The 16,779-nt window shown below is 27.9% G+C and overlaps 3 protein-coding genes across 7 annotated transcripts in view; all 3 read left to right on the forward strand.

Moving 5' to 3' along the window:
- Window positions 1-14,541, forward strand: part of LOC134836089 (thioredoxin domain-containing protein 9) — a 358,198-nt gene extending 343,657 nt beyond the window's left edge. The window contains exon 3 of the transcript XR_010162248.1: window positions 14,532-14,541. The gene's annotated coding sequence lies outside the window, so the exon portion shown is untranslated. The remainder of the gene's footprint in view (window positions 1-14,531) is intronic.
- LOC134836087 (translation factor GUF1 homolog, mitochondrial) overlaps window positions 1-16,779 on the forward strand; it is a 75,043-nt gene that overhangs the window by 31,966 nt on the left and 26,298 nt on the right. The window lies entirely within an intron of this gene.
- The window catches only part of LOC134836083 (tensin-1), a 129,095-nt gene that overhangs the window by 3,074 nt on the left and 109,242 nt on the right, over window positions 1-16,779 (forward strand). The window lies entirely within an intron of this gene.

A 16,779-nucleotide genomic window follows, 5' to 3' on the forward strand; every position in this document is an offset into this window, starting at 1 on the left:
TATTTTTAGCAAACAAACAATTACGAGTAACTTATGCTTGGAAACAAACAATCCAGGTGTAAAAGAGGTCACTAAATGCGGAAGCAATTTTTTTTTCGTTATGTTAAAAGTACTTAGGAGGGACACTTGGTGAAATGGCGCGGTACTTTGAAAGGTATTTGAGTATTTAAGTGCGAGACGATTTTTTTTTCTTTCGCAATAAGTCATGATTTATTTTTTTGTTTTGTATTTTTTCAGTATTGACGATTGGAATGCTTCTGCCTTTTGTTTCAGGTTTTCATCCATTCCATTACTCAACAATAACAATCATATAGGTATTGAATGTTATGAGAGGTTACGACCAGAAAAGCAAAAAAAAAATGTAAAAATGCATGATTAAATCTAGATCTCCACATGACATTCATGCACATTCAAACACTGCCTAGAGTTTATTGGAATGTATTTGCTTGTTTAAAAAAAAAGTATATATGAGTTACGAGAAAAAAAAATTAAAAAAAATATAAAAAAAGGCGAAAAAAAGTGTCCTAAAAAGTATAAAACAGTATTATAAAAGTATACATATTAACATATTTTACTCTAAAAGTTTTTGAAAAGTGAAACCTAAAAAAATATCAAATTTTCATGATAAAATTTCTAAAAACATTTGAAGTTCTAATAATGATTTTTTAAAAATTTTGCTTCTATTTCGCAATGGAAAATCTTAACCATTTTTTTCCAATTGGGATGTATGAAGGTATTCTCAAAATAGAGAAATCTAAAGATAGAAGATGTTTTCTTGAAAAAGATAGAAATGAATATGAGACAGCAGACGACCATAAGAAAGATACTAAAGAGCTCCTATACAAATATTGTGTATGTGAAACAATATGTCAAGTGTAAAATGGAAAAGAAATCTATGCGCAATATTAAAAATTTGTCAACAAAGGACAGATCAAAAAAAGATGTGATCAGAGTACTGCGTCAATATGAAGTTGAGGAAGACAAGCTAAATATTCTGTAGACAAGATCATTGATCATTCGAGTTATGATGTAACAGTTTAAGCCTTTTATCTTGGATTGAAAAACTTCAGTATATTAATATTCAAACATTTTTCATCAAATAAAAATCGATTTATACAAAAAGATTTTTAGATAGAAAAATACAATTAAATGAAAAAAACAAGTTCGATTTGATAATTCGATATTCCAACAAAATTTTTGCTAACTGTAAAGAATCAACATTTTCTTAGCTAATTCTTTAACTTTTAGAATACAAGCTCTTAATAATGGCTAAATTTTGAATAAGGAATCCTTTAAACGTGAACGTTAAAGAAACAAACCAAACTTAAATAAAAAGCAATTAATAATAACGTGTAAGAAAAGGGCATTGTTGAAAGAAGCAAGGAGGAAAAAAAGGTATGTTATGCATGAAAACAAATAACATCTCCATACTCTCCAACTCTTTTCACATATTATTATTGCTGCATTGGTGATTATCGAGTCAAGTCTCCGTTGTCGATTCGTCGAGGCAATATACCAACACATTCGAGATTATAGGATTTGTAAATATTTTTACAAGACATGCTAGACAAGGCAGTGAGACATGACATCATGGATATGGGATAGATAAAAGGTTAACAATAGCTTGACGCCCAGTTTTTTTTTCTGTACCAAACACAGAATCCAGTTCTGTGGAATTTCGCCTCGATCACCTAGTTAGAGGTTTAATTCCTCGTTCGTCACAGAGAGAGATGATGATGAGCGATTGCCATTAAAGACTAAAGCGATGGGACCACATACGGCGCGCGTTGAAAGTTTAAAAATTTAAATCAGTTGACCTAATGACCGTTTAAGAACACAAAGAGAGAGAGACGAAAAATAAATGCGGCGCTCAAGCAGCAAAGACACAAGTGAAGTACTTGGAAGGAAAGCAAACGAAGACACAAAAAAAAAATATGAAAGAAGAAATATTTGTTGAGAAACGCAGGGCACTTGTTCAAACAGTAATTGAATGTTGTTTAAACAGTGTGATTGTTTGATTTTTTGTTGACAATTGACTTGTATTAATTTAAATTGATTTTGTTCACATACTTTGCTGTTAGAGGTTGAGAAAGTGTGTAATTTTTTCACACCTTTGAAATTTTTCTGAGGAACTTTGTTTGAAATTGAAACGAGCATGATGATGAGACGATGACATGTTTCTTATCTCTCTTATGTGAGATTTTATGTCGAGTCAAATGGTAATAATAAATAAAAAGTAAAGTTAAAATGTCAATACATGTGAAATTTTTGTGTGAACAAATCAAATAAACAAAATGTTATGCGATACTAATAAGTGATAAGGATTACGTATGAGAGGAAGATTATCTCATTCAATAATTGAATGATTTGAATCATAAGCTGTAATTAATAATTTCCTGTAATTAGGAAATTGAACATTACAACGAATACTGTTTATTTTAAAACAGAATTCATCTCAAGACCTTTTGAACTTGCAAAAATCGTTAGAATCATAAATACGTCAGCCAAAGTCAAAATTCTTCAAAACAAAAAAGTTTTGACAGACACGAACATTTTGTTTTCGCAACAATGAAAATAACAACCGTTATTCTCCTTTTGAATGTTCTTTCAATTTACACGTCACGTAAGAAATTTAAATATTTTTTTACGCAACGAGCCAGATCAATATCCTCTCACTTATATTCTCCCGTTGAACGACGACGACAATTACAACGCCACGCCGCCGTCATGATCTTAAAAAATGCGCATAAAAAAGAGCAACAATGACTGATCAATTACAATATACAAAAAAGAGATTAAATTCTCTCGTCAATCGTCTCCATAAGTGCGTCTCAAGTACCATTTTGCATGCGTCGAAAAATCAACATTTCGAGAGATCAAAAATCATGAAAAGGCAAAAATGTTTTGTTTTGGGATCACGATCGTTTTACGAAAGTGAGATTTGTAAATTGCCTTCCTCTTCAAATTCGCACTTAATCACGCACCAGACACACGCATCGAGGGACCTTGGAAAAAAATCTCAGGTTTATGAACTGATTAAAAACGTAAAAGGGAACAAAAACTTTTGATACAATAACTTACTTCGGGAATGTTTATTTATTATTATTTGCAACATAAACATATCAAAGTTGTTGTTTTAGCAAAACTATATGAGAGAACAGAACGCATGTCAACATCGTCATCAATCTTAGTTTTTGTATAAATAAATACATTTAAGTCACTTTTTGTGATTTAACTCGTATTGGTGCGTGTCTTTTGTTCAGTTAAGTTATCAAAAATAAGCTAAAACAACAATTTTGTTTGGTTTGAATTAGCAAGAAGCGATTTTCAAATTTCAACGGTAATTTTTTGAATTGACATTAATGAAATTTGAATTAAAATTTTTAACATTTTAATTAATTAAACTTACCTTCAAGCGATTTCTTGACTAATTTGAAGTAAAATGACTTAGATCACTTTTAGTTAACCTCAATTTGAGTTCAACGCCCGTTCCAATTCCATGTCAACAATGACTTAATATGACCGCTGCTTATATTTCTCCGAGCAAACGTGTTTCCTTTGTATGTTAAAAAAAAATTCTGTGCGAATTGGTGGCAAAAAAATTAATATTCCAAGTTGCACTGACAGATCGCTATCGCAAATCAGCGGTAAAACTGTTTTGAGTTCAACTCTACGCATGAATAGTTGCTGTTTTAAGCTGATTGATTTGGCATCGAAACTTATTAGAGACCACCATCTAACAGAAAATTTATTGATTTCCGTAGATTAATAAATTACTCATGCATACAAATTTTCGGGTGTTAATGACGACATCAATTTGTTCAAAAATTATGCAATTGACGACTTACTCTTCACAAAAAATTTTTTTTTTTGTTATTTGAACGTGATTAAAGTGTTAATGCTTCTTCTAGCATTCTTTCTTTTTATTACTTTCTCCAACAAAAAAAAATTTCCAGCAGCTAAGTTGAGTCAGCGGTTGGTAACTAATCTCCATGTATTAATCAAAGTTGTTGTTTTAACGAGCATTAGCACTAATAAGACTCGACTGCAATATAATGTACTTGTTAACACGTTCATCTAATCGCCATCATCAAAAAAACTTTTAATCGGATTAGCGGTATTCAATTGTAAGAAAGTAGCGGAGAGAGAAGTTAATTATTGCTTTTGTTAAAATTTCCATTTAAAAATTTCTTTTTCTTAATCCATTGGATTTTTTCACACCGAAAAAAAAGTGTAAAGTGTGACAAATTACATGGAAACAGGTGTGTTCAAAATTACGCAAATTTATCGCTGTTTCGCTACTGTGGCGAGCGTCGCAGCACGGAATGCAATTTCAGGTCTTAATTAATACAAGAAATTTAAAAAAAAATATCGAACAGCAGTAGGAGGTAGCTTTACATTTCGACACATTTATTATGAATGAATTTTTGGTTTGTGAATTAAAAAGTGCATAAATTTACAAGTTTGAAGGCAATTAATTAAAAATCTGAGGGAAATTAAAATGTTTTTCAATCATCCGTTTTTTCGATGTCTTTTGTTCGGTTGAATATTAAAGATTTATTATTTCTGTAAAAAATTTATTTATCGCAAATTTGAGAATTTTTTACCAATTTTTATAATCAAATAAAGAATAAGGAATTTTTTACTTTAAACATTTGAAAAAATTAATACCAAAGTTTAAGCTTGAGTAAAAATATGAAAAACATTTAATTTAAAAATTTTTCTACTTTAATAAATAAAAAAACAATTAAAATTTGATTATTCGAACAAAAACAAAATGAAAATTAATTTTTTTCTTAAAATTTTTTAAAAAATAATTTAAACTATGTTTAAATTTATTTTACCTTTTTAATTTTCTAATTATTAAATTTTTTAAAAATTTATTTAGATTTTTTGAACATTTTTGAAAAAAAATTTCTTAAAAAAATCTATCAAAAAAAAATTAATTTAATAAATAAAAAAATTAAATAATTTTTTTTTTCTTAAAAAAATTTTTTTTAGATTTTTTGAACATTTTTCTTAAAAAAATCCATCAAAAAAAAAATAAATTTAATAAATTTAATTAATTTTTTTGCTTATTTTTTTTTTAATTAATTAAATTAAGTTTAATTTTGTTTTAAATTTTCTAATTGTTACAAAAAAAAAAAATTCTCATAAAAATCTATCAATAAAAAAATAAATAAAAATTACCTAAATAATTTTTTTTGTTAATTTTTTTTTAAATTAATTAAAATTGAATTTATTTTAAAATTTTAGTTTAAATAAAAATTTTTTTTTGCTCTGTTAAAAATTCTAATAAAATTTAAAAATTTATTTTTGTATAGCTTTAATTAATAATTAATTATATTTCTAATTAATTTATCAATTTCAATAAAATTTAATTCTTAAAATGATAATTTTTTGTCTTTTTCAAATTTAAATGTAAATTTTTCTCAATTCGAGACACAAATTTCTTACAATCTATCAATTGTACCGAAAGACAAGACAACATTGTGTACCGTTTATCAACAACAATCTATTTAATGTGCAAACAGTAATAAAAGTCTATCATTTTCGTCTCCTTTTGTGTTTCGTTTCTACTTCAAAATTCACACAAACAAATCATAAATTTGAGATAGACGGCGCAAAAAGAATTGCTGTCTGGCTTCATTATTCAAATAATTTATTAAAAGTAAAGGCGAACGAAGAAAGAAACTAGTTCACTATCCTTTTATTAATTCTGTATCCAATTCGATCGACGACGCCTGATACTGACTTAAATTATATTGTTAATATTTGCAAATATTATTTATTTATTACCGTTGGACAAGCAATTCTTGTTGTTCTTGCACATTCTACTTGCACAACAATACGCGAATAAATCATTATTAATATCGCACTCGGGCATGTCGTCTGCAATGTTTGCTCATGTATTTAGCTTTAAATGCTTTTTAATTGCGCGCGAGGCTTTTTTCGACGTAGCACGTGCTCCGAGGGAGGCAAACATTACAAAATATTAAGGTATGTACATGAATTACATTAAAACTCTAATTAATTAAATTGTTTGTTTTCAACTTCATAAAATTTAAATTTTTATGGGTGTCTCGAAATTCCAACTTTATGACGAGAGTCTTGTGTGTGGGAAGCAAAGCCTCTTAAAGGGTTTCCAAAATCAATTAAGATTTACGACTCGACTTTTTTTGTTCAAATAACTTCCTCGTCGTCGTTTAATAACTCAAAATTCTTGACTGACTCAAGAAAAATTAACGAGCTCGTAAAACGTCTCATGTCACACCTTGTCTAATTGATTTTCAGTGCATTCCCGAAGCCTCTGTTAACTTACTGGGTCACCCTCGACTCTCTCGCATCTATTTCACAGCTTTAAAAATATTATTTTAATAAATTGCCTTCCTGCATCATCGTACGCATAAACAACACTCTCGTTAACTATTCGGAGAGAAGAGTAATGTGAAGTGCATAAAAATAACAATAAACTTTAAAACAAAATATAAACAGAGAAATATTTTATTTCTTTCTCGTAGCAGAGTGTATGGATGCAGGCAACAAGGATCTATATGAAAATTTATGATGTATGCGTGGTTAGTAATTTATGCGTCGAAGCATCTATGGACAAAGTGCGTAACTGTTGAAAGAAAGTTGTTTGTTTATATTGGAGATTTTTTAAATTCTAAATGGAGTATGATGGAGAAAGGTCATTAAGGCAGATGCAATTATCAAAAGTGTTTCAAGTTACAAAAATTTTAAAAATTGAATTAATACAAAAAAAGGTAAATATTTCTTGAGTTTTTAAAAATTCTTAATTTAGACTCTAATTTTGTCATCTAATCTAAAATTATCTTCAACCAGGTTAAAAATTTCGATATTTAATATGAGCTCTTTAGAAGTAACTTTGTTGTATTTATTGAGCATAATAAGTCCATCCTGAACACATTTTTGGCCTATGGATGCAAAAAACGTTTTCCTTATCCTTAAGCAATTGTCTAAAGAAGGCACAGAACGAAAACACAAAGACTACCGTTAAGAAAGGAAACCGATAATGACAATGACTTCAGTAAATATATGACTTCAATATATTTAAGCAACCATGAGGATCATCAGATTCGTCCATTTGTAAAGAAAAGCCAAAAAAATTATTTCTCATATGTTGATGCCAAAATTCTTCCATCATGAAAAACTATTAATGATCATGAAACATCTAACTGATGAATCCTTCTTATTGATGAAAAATTAACAAATATTGTCAAAATCTGTAAAAAATGTTAGAAGCAGAAACAATATACCATAGAAGACAAAAGGCAAATATTGTAACTTATGTTACTTATAGTTGCTCAAATTTAAAATGCTTCAATGCCTTTAATATAGCAAAAATATTTTTTATGTCAATATTAAATTTTTTTTTTATCGTAAGCTTTAAAGTATTTAATTCGTTTTGTAATTGTTGCAAGCTAAAGCTATCAAAATTAATCTCTAATTAAAAAAAATCTTTGATAAAGCTTGAAACATTTTCGTTAGTTGCTCCATCCTAAATAAGAAATTTTGTGTGAGAATATTTCTCCTATTCTGTATCTACAAAGAATTCCATTATCACACACATGTGTGTTTATGAAAATGGTAATGAATTCCATTTCAGTAGTCAAGAGAAAAAAATTGGAAGTCATTTGATATTATGTTCGATAGTAATTTTAATGCCTAATAATCCATTGTATTCTTTGTAATAAGAATTAATAATCATCTTAGCATTAATGGCTTCATATTTACTGAAACCAAAAACTATGAGGGATATGGAATCCAAAAGCAACAAGGGTCGTTAATCCTCTTCCATCACTTCATTGGACACCTCTTTTTGTGTTTTTTTTTCATTTACACACAAAACACGTTTCAATTCTTATCTTAGATCTGCAATCGATCGAACATCTTTTAATGAAGGCAATCTCCGATTCCATTCATCATCATCGCGAACTGATTTCAAGTTGGATTTAAGTTGAAGCAGTAAACGACTCCTATCTATCTCTATCTCATTAAAAGCAATAATTCATTTTCCTTTTGCAGTTACATTTTTGTCACTTCACTTACGAATGTCGATGTTACAGATAAGAATCTGCATTTTTTGTTTGTTTCATTTTTTCAGCAAGTTCTTCGCACCTTTTTGATAAAGCAAACAACAACATGAAAGGAATGCCTTTCATCCAAAGAGAAAGATCCAATCGTGAATTTCTCAACAAACAAATATTTTACATTTTCATAAAAATAAAAAGAGAGAGAGAATGAGAGGAATCTAACGGGAGGAGGGGGACACCAACAAAGATCCAATTAGATAAGAAGTTTGTTTGCTTTCCGATCGTCCATTACGTGCATCATTAACGGTAAAAATATCCGCGATGATCTCGTCGTCATTACTTTACAACTCGGAGGCAATTCGATGCTCTAGAAAAAAAATTATGATGAAAAAAAAAGTTAAATTTGTAATAAAACAACAGATAAGATAAAAGGCATGAATGAGTCGGGCGGGAATGTTTGAATGTTGTTTATGAAATGAGAAAATAGCACGCATCTCATAATAAAACATTTTATTAAAAATTTTAATTTACAGTCCAAACGCGTTCTTTTGTACTTTTTACTTTTTGGCGGGAAATTTTAAAATTTGTCTTGGGATCAAAACAAGATCACAGAAGATCTTTGACAATTAAAAAATTTTTAGTAACTTTAAGTTTAAATTTAAATTTACTCTAAAATTCACTTAAAAAATTTTTAGTTGTCAAAATTTTTCTTTGATCTTATGTTTTGATCCCAATGCAAAATTTAAAAATTTCCCGCCAAAAGTTCAAAGTATAAAATAACGCGTTTGGACCATCATTTATGATAAAATGATAAAAAAAATTGTACAAAGAACGAGTTTACGCAATGTTGTAATTAACGTAATAAATTTAACTATTTTATTTTTTTAAATACCGCTCGGAGATTAGATAAAATTCTCATTAACATGAGGCTTAGTTTTTTCGTGAAAGACCTCAAAACTGATTGAAATTCAAAAAAATATTATAAAAGGCACGAAGGCATTTCTCAGAACGCAGTCCATTAAACTCCCGTTTGATTTATTAAATTTTAATATAAATTTATCAAAAGCCATAAAAAATATGTCTTTCTATCGATCGAAGAATTATTTGACTTACACATGATAATATTTGTGTCCAGTGTCGTAAATAACAGACAGTGTGTCTTGTTCGCTGCCTGTCTTGTGTTGATGTCTTTAAGCGGTCTAATCATCCGTGAGCAAAGGTGCATTGTGTGTAAAATAAATTTATATTCCGTCATATCTTTCGATGACAATCGTAAATATAAATAAAGTCGCGTTTGCATTCAAAAAACGTAGACATGTCGTCAGAACTGAACAATAGAGAGGCGATCATCGTTACTGTTGTTGTTGTAATAATAAATAAATAATGGGCAGGCATGATGATTATTTTTTTCGTTAGTCATTGATACAGTTATTGACGTAAATTTGAGGGCACTTGAGACCTTTTTCAAGGTTTCTTGACTTTTTCTCTTTTTTTCAAATTAAAAGAAGAAAATTATGAGCAAAAGGAAGACCATGACATGCTAAATAGAAACGTAAGTTATGCACTTCTCGAGTTACTATTTCTCACTCTTCGTCGTCTTGTTTCCTCCTCTCCTTGTGATGTTTCTTGTTGTTGTTGCGCTAAATGCTAATAGCGATTTGTACTTTTTTATTTGTACAATTTGATTATCATTCTGCGAGACAAGACACTTAAATCACTTATTTCTAGCACTAAACCACAGAACGAAAGGATTGGAGTGAGAGAGAAGGAAAAAAAAAACGACAAGACAAGAAAAATTCTTGCATTTTTATTACCACTTCGCTTCGTTTTTAAAATCATATTATTATCACTGCATATTTTGTAACAACGACGCATTTATATCGTGATTATATTAAAATAATTCTTGTTTTTATCTTTGCGCTAACCGATCGTTTTTTTTTATTTGCAATTCTTAAAGGATTTTTTTTTTCATATGAATTATTTAAGATTTTTTTTAATTTTTCTTTAAATTTAGAAGAAAATGAATTTTAAATTTTTAAAGCTTAAAAAATTTCGTACAAAAATAAGATTTTAAAATTTTATAAAATTAATTTAATTAATTAATTATTTAATTTATTTTATTATTTATTTAAATTATTAAATAATTACTATTATTTATTTTTAAATTGTTAAATAAAATTAAATTCAAAAATTATTTAATTAATTATTTAAAATGAAAAAAAAAAAATTTTTTCAAAAATTGATTAAAAATTATTTTTTTATTTATTTTTTAATTTATTTTAATTTTTTTGAAAATTTTGCCTTCAACAAAAAAAAAAACATAAGACAATTAAAAGAACATAATTAATTTTCTTCCTGAGTAAAAATTAATAATTCTAATTTTTTTATAATAGAAATCTTGTTTCAATTAACCCCATGAAGTCTTTCTGATTTTTTTTTCTAACAAAAAAAAAATAAAACAATTCTCAAGCTTTCTCATGAAACAAATAAAAAATCACAAATTACAAATAAAATAATTCAAATTTAATGATATGCGAAAAAAAATTACTCGTGAGTTCAAATATTGTTTGATCTCTATCAACAAAGTAGGTACAACAAATTGTATCAAACGCAAAAAAAAATTATATTACAACAATGTACGTTAACGAGTCAATGACTTAATCAATCAACTGCTCAACGGAACCAAATAACATTTTAATAGAATTGCCATTTATTTGATCAGCGCTGTTGTTTTGGGTTTTGTGTAAATCGTCACCGCATCACGAAAATATTTGTTCGAACATTAGTGAGAATTGAATGAGTACATCATCAATAATTAGATTAAATTTCATTTCACTTTTTGGAACACGAGATGAATGCAACAATAGAGTTACAGATGACACCCATTAATTACAGCTCAACTCAAAAACTACATACGTGGTTACGCTTGACTTGACTTTTGTTTGGACCTCATTTAATTTATTATTGTAAACACACAACAATGCAAGCCATCAAAAACCTTTGGATCGTGTAAATTGATGAAAAATTCTGACCATCTGCCCTTTTTTCGCTCGCCAAGTTTTTCTGCCTAATTTAATTATTAGTTATTGTTGTTGAATGCAACGAGAGACGAAACGTGACTGCATGCCTTTCCAGATGATTTTTGTGTTACGGTAGCGCCTGTCGTTCGTAAGATATGCATGACAAAACATTGTCATGAGGGCGTACTCCAATTGAATTATCAAAATTCCCTCGTTATTATATCAAAATGTACTTGATGCGATAAGATCTCTAATAAATAATAATAATAATGAATTCGTGTCTCGTCAAGTTCAAAATTGTCATTAAGATGTGTCTCGAATATTTGTGGAGTGAGTCAGTCTTTGGGCGTAGAAAAGGTGTCATTTGTCATAAATTTCTCTCGTTTAACCGCAAGACAAGATATTGAACCCTTTTGGCTCGTTTGTTGTTACATTCATTCATTGATTTATAAAAAATAATGAGAAAAAAATTGGATGAAAAAGTTATCGTGAAAGAAATAACTTGAGCGCATTATTAAATGAAAACTATTAAGTTCTAATGTAATAAGTCAATTTCAGGTCTTTTGTCGAGTTTTTGATACGAAACTACCTTTAATCGTCTAATTATTTAAATTTGAGACATTTTGAAAAAATTTCTTCAAATAAATCAAAAAGTTTAATTCTTGAGAAGTTGAAAATTCACAAATAAGGTCGAGTAGTTCCAAGTCATTCTTATGTATGTTGTTCAAACCTTTACTTTTAAGTAAGTTGAGCGGTCAACACATAGCAGTTATACTAACTGAAGGGAGCTTAAGTTGGATGAATTTAAAAACGTTTCCTCTAAAGAAACTTTCGTTTATATTAAGTTGCCTTTTGTCATATGGACCATTGTTCAACATCGGCTGCTCGACAAAACTTATTCGATACTCAAGTTGTCAAATCTAAGCTTAACTTCTGGAGCAATATAGTCAGGCTCTAGCCTTGTACTCTGATCATAGGTTAGCTGAACCTTTTTATAGAGCTGAATCCAGTAGAATCTATCTGAACATTAATTGTTTGCTTTCGTTTTTGATGCCACAGAGTTTCAAAAACATTGAGTAGTTCTCATTGCCTTAATTCTGTTGAAAGAAAAGAAAATATTCTTCTTTTAAGTGAAAAATTATTAATAAATACTTACCTGAAAATTTCGTTAATCCTTCACTCAATGAAACTTTTGCTTGAGTTTCCTATTATTTTATCTGCCAAAATCGTTTGCTCGTTCAAAATTTCTATATCTCAAACACAGACAGACAATTTGTCATAAAAACGCATTTTTTTTTCCTCAATTTTTTTTTTAAAATGCATCAAAAAGTGTCACCACATATGTTTTCCATTCAGTTCATTGTCGTCGAGGAAATCTATTTGATTTGGTAAACGAAGCATATCAAATCACAAAACAACATTTTTTTCCCATTTGCATGTTAAATGCATCGTGAAAATTGTGGTTTCAATGAATTTATTAAACAGATAAAAAAAAGCTCATTACACAAATCAAAACAAGATGATTATGATTGGAAGAGAATTTTCCCAAGCATATCATCGATTTCATCAACTCTATCTGTTATTCATAGAAAAATGAAGAGAAATGTCATGTCACAATAAAAAAATGGACTGCGAAAGAAAGAAATTCGCAGCTGCGGCTTCTGCGGACCAACAATGTCACAGATATTGGATTTCACAGCAATCTATGGCATAGACGTGTAATAACAGTTCAATCAGCATTTTATTTGCAGTTTGCGTCAGACAGAGAGTGAAGCATCACAAAGAACGATAATAAAAGCCACACATGATGAAAGGAGGAAAGAATATACCTCACAGAATTCTAGATGCGTGCAAATGTAGTGCAGAAATAGTTCAATTGCAGTCATCAATTTGAATATCGCGAGCTAAAGAGTAAAGGCATTGCGGAATGCAATCTGGATGCAATGATGTGCAAAATTCATGTACTCGAGAACATTTTTGATGGCAATCTTCGCTACAAAGTTGTTTATTTGCAGTTTTCCAGATGAAGTCACTTGGAAAATTGTTGTTATTTACGTTTGTTTTTTATTACAACTGAGCAAATATTTAATTTTAAAGAATTTTCTGAAAAAAAAATATTTTTAAATTTTTGTGTCTGTCTGTTTTCAATAAAAAAATATATAATTAAAAATATCTTCAAAATTAAATTTTTATAATTTTTTAATCTAATTTATTTTTTAATTAAAAATTTTTAATTTAATTAAAGTTTAAATTTTTTTAAAAAATTAATATTATTTAAAAAAAAATAATTAATTAAAAAAAAAATTTAAAAATAATAATAAATAATTAAAAATAATTGAATTTATTTATTAAATTATTTTTTATTTTATTTTATTTTAAAAATGAAAATTATTTTTAACTAATTTATTCAATCAATTTTATTAATTCAATTAATTTTATCAGATTTTTTTAGTCAATAAAAAAATTTTTTTATTTCATAAAGAAAAAAATTAAAAAAAAAAAAAAATTTTTTTTTTAAAACTAAATAACTATAAATAATTTAAATTAGATAAATTTGTGAAAAAAAAAATAAATTTAAAAAAAAATCTAAAAAAAAACGCTCTAATAAATTTTAAAACAACTTACCAAAACCTTTTAATATTCTATGGCGTGGCTCATAAAATTATCCGTAATAAAAATTTGTTGTAGTTGATTGAGTGAGTCATCGATCGACTTATGGCGTGCCCAGCAGCTGACTTTTGCACTTAAACCGCATACAGCAATTACATTAAAAATTAACAAATTAGGGTAGAAATTGATGAATCATGAAGTTCAATTCTCCAAAGGGACTCCAAATAATTTCGTTAATTTGTCCTAAAGTCATAAATTATGAAAAAAAAAATGTTTTAAATATCCGAAGATCGGTTCCCACACGCAAGCACGGAAATTTAATCCACAAACCAAATTTAAATCATAATTTATTTATTCTCGAGATAAATTTCTTATGCGTTCTATCGTAGCACGTAACACATTTATGATAAGTTAGTTGACAAAGTAACCAGTTGTTTTTCTTTCAATTTTGTACGAGTTGTGTGTCGTTGTTACAAAATTATTATATTTTTTTTTACAAGAGATTAAGAAAAAAAATTCTTTTTCTGACAAAATTATGACTTCTAAATGTGGAAAAAATGTCACGAGATCGAATTCGTTGATATCGAATCTCGCTTATGGCGATTGTAAAAAGGGTTTTATGCCCAAATATTGTCGAAGTGAGATGAATACCGCAATAGAATACGATGAAAAAGGAAATTTGCTGTCCATTGACGAGATTGGCGATGAGATAGAGAGCAACTCAGAGCAACTTTGTGAGTCAATTGACACCGTCATTAATTCAAATCCGGTTCAAGAGGCGAACGTTTTTGACATGAACGAAGAATCACGAGGCGATGAAGACATGAAAAGTGTTTTTGACGAGGAAAATCCTACTAAAATCGCCGAAAAAACAGGAAATTACGAAATTTTGCGAGAAATTCATGTTCTTCGAAGATCTTTGTACATTTTCATGGCTTTAGCACTTTTTGTTCAAATAGCTTCAGCACTTTATGAAGCCCAAAAAAGCCTTGAAGAGGAAATAATTCAAGCAGAAACAGTTCCTTATACAAAATATGAGTCCAATGAAACCCAAAGTCCTTACAATTTTTGGTCAATCGCTTACTTAACAGCAATTTTTTATTCAAAAACAATTTACGAAGGCTTTTCCTCACTTTGGCAAATGAGGAATCCATAAAATTCGAATAAAAACACGACAAAAATTTGAATTTTGTTTCAATTTTAAAAGTCTCGCTTGACAAAAAACAAACAAAAAATAGGATTGGGATAGGATTTCACGCACGGAAATGCATTTTTAGAAATTCAAATAAATAAACGTGTATCACATTTCATTCGACGATGATGATGTTGACTCTATGATTCATTTAAATTTAAAAAAAAAATCATCTAGGAAACAAAAAAAGTCACAAATAAAAGGTGTGAGTCGTGTTATAGAGAAAAATTGTTTGTCAAAGAGAACGAAAAAAAAGGTGAATGTCAATGATCTTGTTTACATTTTTTTTAGGTTAGGTTAGGATTTTTTTTTAATTTTATTGAATCAAAAAAGGGTGCTTGATAGTCAAATAAAGGATGTAAAAAATAAAAATTTGGCGATTTCTTTTAAAAAAATTTTAAAACTCAATTTTTTTGAACAATCTGATTTTTTAACCAAAAGGACCTAAAAAGATGTTATTGAGAGAAAATTATCCAAATAACATCTTTTTAAGTTCCTTTTGGTTTAAAAAATGTAGATTCATCAATAAAATTGAGTTCTAAAATTTTTTTATGAAATCGCCCCATTTTTACTTTTTTTCTTTAATAAAGATCTCTAATTTTAGATCCAAAAATTAATTTAAAAAAAAATTCCTTCAAAAATTGATAATTTTTTAACTTTAAAAGACAAAAAAAGTCTCAAATTTGCAACAAAAACTCATTAATTAATTCTTCTTTGTAACTTTTTAACTTTTACCATTAAACAAGACAAACCAAATGTCAAAGTATGTCCAAAACTGCTTCATTATGTTAAACATCCAACACTTAAACCAACATTGTACTTAATTTCGTAATAAACTTCAAAAAAAAAATATCTCATATTTCACAATACGAAAGAATTACAAAAGAAGTAAATCTAAACAAATAATTAAAAAAATGAGAAAAAAAACTTTACAACTCCATAAAATCCGAAGTATTTATGAAAATATCTCAGAAAGTGATGCACGTCATGTATGAATATTCCGAGTGATTTATGAAATACGATGCTCATCATTTTATATTTATTTTCTTTATTACTCTATTTAACCTAATTTTGTTTCTTGCTTTCTTTCGACGAGAATTCTTTGTGAAATGATGAAATGATCTGTTCTCCAAGTCATTCAATTATTTTCTTATGGATTATGAATGTTTTCTCGTTTTGTTCGACCGATTGAGTAAAATGCAGTAAACATTCTTTTGGCATGCATCTGGAATAGTAATTGTTTTTATATTGTTATTAGATGCGATTCAATTTTGTAATTTCTTTTACTCTTGTTAGGCGGAAGAATTAGGAAAAATGTTTTTGAGACAAAAAAAAAAGTTACATGAAAAAGTTTTTTAATTATTTTTTAAATTAATTTTGACTTTGAATTAGCAACAAGGCGATTTTCAAATTTTAAACGGAAATTTTTTGAATTGACATTTTAAAAAATCATAAAAGTTTTTATTTTTTTGAACAATTTAAAGTAAGAAATATTTCATTTTTAATCATTTTATTCAAAACTGCAAAAAAAGCTGAAAAAAATTTTTTTCTTTAACAATTTCATGTCAAAAACTATTCAAAAACTGTGTCACAAACTAAATGGATAAAAATTTGTGCTCAAATTTATCATTTTTAATTGCTCAAAAAAATGGATCAAAAATTTCAAAGCAATTTTTGTCAAATTTTGCTCTAAATGGATAAAAATTTGTCAGAGGGCTCTAATTTATCATTTTTAATCATTTTATAACTCAAAACTGCCAAAAAATTGAAACTGAAAAAAAAAATTTTTCTTTGACACAGTTTTGATTTGAAAACTAAATCAAGAGCAAAACTGTGTCAAAAACTATGTCAAAAACTGTGTCAAAGCAATTTTTGTCAAATCTTGCTCTAAATGGATAAA

The sequence above is a fragment of the Culicoides brevitarsis genome, chromosome 3 (genome assembly GCF_036172545.1).
Source record: "Culicoides brevitarsis isolate CSIRO-B50_1 chromosome 3, AGI_CSIRO_Cbre_v1, whole genome shotgun sequence".
Classification (NCBI taxonomy): domain Eukaryota; kingdom Metazoa; phylum Arthropoda; class Insecta; order Diptera; family Ceratopogonidae; genus Culicoides; species Culicoides brevitarsis.